This window comes from Anomaloglossus baeobatrachus, chromosome 11 (assembly GCF_048569485.1).
Source record: "Anomaloglossus baeobatrachus isolate aAnoBae1 chromosome 11, aAnoBae1.hap1, whole genome shotgun sequence".
Classification (NCBI taxonomy): Eukaryota; Metazoa; Chordata; class Amphibia; order Anura; family Aromobatidae; genus Anomaloglossus; species Anomaloglossus baeobatrachus.
The window spans coordinates 150,651,683-150,654,937 of record NC_134363.1 but is presented as its reverse complement, the minus strand read 5'-3'; positions in this window follow the sequence as shown (position 1 = coordinate 150,654,937).

The following is a 3,255-nucleotide window of genomic DNA, read 5'->3' as shown; positions in this document are numbered from 1 at the left end:
GAAGGAAGGTTCCGCGCGCGAGGCGCTCCCCCGTGTGAGGCGCTCCCTCTAGTGGCCATAAGCAGGAACTGTCTGACTGATCCTTCATTCTCCAATCTGGACTGGATTCTCCCCCTTTCTGCTGATTATTCTTCAAATCCAGATTACTGAAAACCAGTTGCTGAGTGACATTTTTACATGTATATTTGTGGTGATTTTTTTTGCTTTTTTTATGGCAATCAATCTATAAATACGAAAAACACAGTACAAAAAAAATTGGGTTTTTGAGTCTCTGGTACCCCCCCAAATGCAGCATGTATTTTCTCTTATGGTTCTATATAGCAAAAAAATAACATAAAAATAATGCTTTTAAAAATAACTGAAAAAAAAATTATGTTTGAAAATTATTTAGGGGTCGATGGCTAAGGGTTCAACCCAGGGGGACGTGAAACCCCAAAAAACACATTTATAATTGCAGAGGGACAGTTTAACCATTTAAAGATGACCACAATTTATGTTTTTCCTCTTCTTTTTCAAATACCTATAACCTATATATTTTTTTTTCTTCTAATTTTAGTTTTTACCTCCTTTCAGTCTCTTTAGGGGACTTGAACCCATGATAGTTTGATTGTTTACTATATGTAAAGCTCAGGGCAGATATGCAACAAGCAGCAAGGACGACTCAGTGGTGACAACAACAGATTTTTATTAGGTGGGAACAGGGAGATCGAGAAAAGATGGATAAGCAGAGGGCGAAGAGACGTTCAATGCAAATAAATCAAAATACAGTTAGTTACCAGATTTTAGAGTTACACTCAACTGATCAGGTGGGAAGCAATGTCCCGCTCACTTGGATGCTGCTACAGAACAAACGTTTGTTCCTTAGTCTTTGGTTCTCGATGTCCAATCTTCAGTGCTTGACCACATAGTCTAGTTCTCTTTTGGTAACGATGTTTAGTGTTCAGTCTTCAGGTTCCACTGATGACAATATTCAGGCTTTGGGTTCCTCTTGCAATGGTATTTGGTCTTTGGGTTCGTCTGGCGATGGTTTTCCTTCTTTAGGTTCCTCTGATGACAGTTTTTGGTCTTCATGTCCCTCTGGCAATGCTATTTGTTCTTTGGGTTCCTCTGGCGATGGTATTTGGTCTTCAGGTTCCTCTGGCAATGGTATGTGGGTTCATCTGGCGATGGTTTTCCTTCTTTGGGTTCCTCTGGTGACAGGTTTTAGTCTTCAGGTCAATCTGGCGATGGTATTTGGTCTTCGGGTTCCTCTGGCGATGGTATTTGGTCTTCAGATTCCTCTGGCAATGGTATTCGCTTTTCAGGTTCCTGTGGCAATGGTATTTGGTTTTTGGGTTCCTTTGGCGACAGTTTTTGGTCTTCAGGTCCCTCTGGTGATGGTATTTGGTCTTCGGGTTCCTCTGGCGATGGTATTTGGTCTTCAGGTTCTTCTGGAAATGGTATTTGGTCTTCAGGTTCCTCTGGCATTGGTATTTGATCTTCAGGTTTCTCTGGCAATGGTATTTGTTCTTTGGGTTCCTGTGGCAATGGTATTTGGTCTTCAGGTTCTTCTGGCAATGTTATTCGGTCTTCAGGTTCCTCTGGCAATAGTATTTGATCTTTGCGTTCCTGTGGCAATGGTATTCGGTCTTCAGGTTCCTCTGGCAATGGTATTCGGTCTTCAGGTTCCTCTGGCAATGGTATTTGGTCTTTTGCTTCCTGTGGCAATGGTATTTGGTCTTTTGCTTCCTGTGGCAATGGTATTTGGTCTTCAGGTTCTTCTGGCAATGGTATTTGGTCTTTAGGTTCCTCTGGCGATGGTATTTGGTCTTTGGGTTCCTGTGGCAATGGTATTTGGTCTTTAGGTTCCTTGGGCAATGGTATTCGGTCTTCAGGTTCCTCTGGCAATGGTATTTGGTCTTCAGTTTCCTCTGGCAATGGTATTTGGTCTTCGGGTTCCTCTGGCGATGGTATTCAGTCTTCGAGTTGCTTTGGTGACTGTATTCGGTCTTTGGGTTCCTCTAGCAACTGTATTCGGTCTTCGGGTTCCTCTTGGCTAGCACACTTCCACATTATTCCACCATAGATGACACGGGCCTGCCTTGCTGCGCAGACATCTACTGCCTGGTAATTTTGGTGCCAACTCTAACTTCTTGCTGCCGGCCCAGGCTTTTATATTTTACAACTGCACCACAGTTGCCGCCTGACTTGGCGTCCCATTATAACTCTTCCATCGAAGAAACACACTTCTTATAGATGAGTTCCTAGTGGCCCAGATACTCCGGTGAAAGGTGATGTTGATGTACAAATGTCGTAGAGCAATGAATAAGAGTACCTTCCTCTGGCCAACCCCTTACATTCTGCTCTTCTTTTTATTTTCTAGTCCAATGGTGAAGAGTCTCCTTCTGTATCCAATGTTTTTTGAGAGACGTTCTAATGTGGACAGCAGTTGTTTGCACTCCCAGACCTTTTGCATGATACTTTTCCAGATAAACTCATTCTGTGCGCACTTGATGGGTGGGATACTGGCATTGGTGCCTTCAGTTCTATGAAGCTTTTCTTGAGGTGGTTCCACAGGGGCAATTGGAGCATTAGGCGCTTCATGTGGAGGCTTGGGTTCTGGTTCATCTTCTAACTCAGAGACATGGGCTCTACTCCTCGGAATTCAGAGGGCTCTGCAAACCACTTGTCCTCCTCACCTGCAGACATATAATATACAGTATCCCGCTGTTTCTTTGGGGACTCCACTATGGGTTTCTCTTCTTCGGATACGCAAGGGCGGAGCATGTTACGGTGTAGTACCTGACTCGACACCTCCTCCTACCTCTCGGGTTGGACTTCATAGACTGGGTTGTCAGGGTGAACTCTCCTGATCACCCCATGAGGTGTCACATCCCTCTGATAGTCCAACTTGTCCTTGGGATGCTTAGCTCAGACCAGCACCCGATCTCCTTGTTGAAGGGGCATTTCTTGCACTGGGGTGGTATCCGGATGGTCCATTTACCAAAACCTTAGTTTTCTCATGTTTGTAGTTTGTGTCATTGGTCTCACACCCAGGTGCTGACGTTGGCTCTTGTGCAATCTTCTCCAGGATAAAGCTCCAACTCGGTGATCTCCAGCAACCATTCTGATCACACAACAGCATGTAGGGGCTGTATTCAGTGGTGGTGGTGGTGGTGACTCGTTTTTGTTCACCCACATGGTTCCGAGACGAATTTGGGCCATCTCATCTTCCGGTCTTCCTCCAGAGTTCTCAACATATGCCTCAGCGTCCTG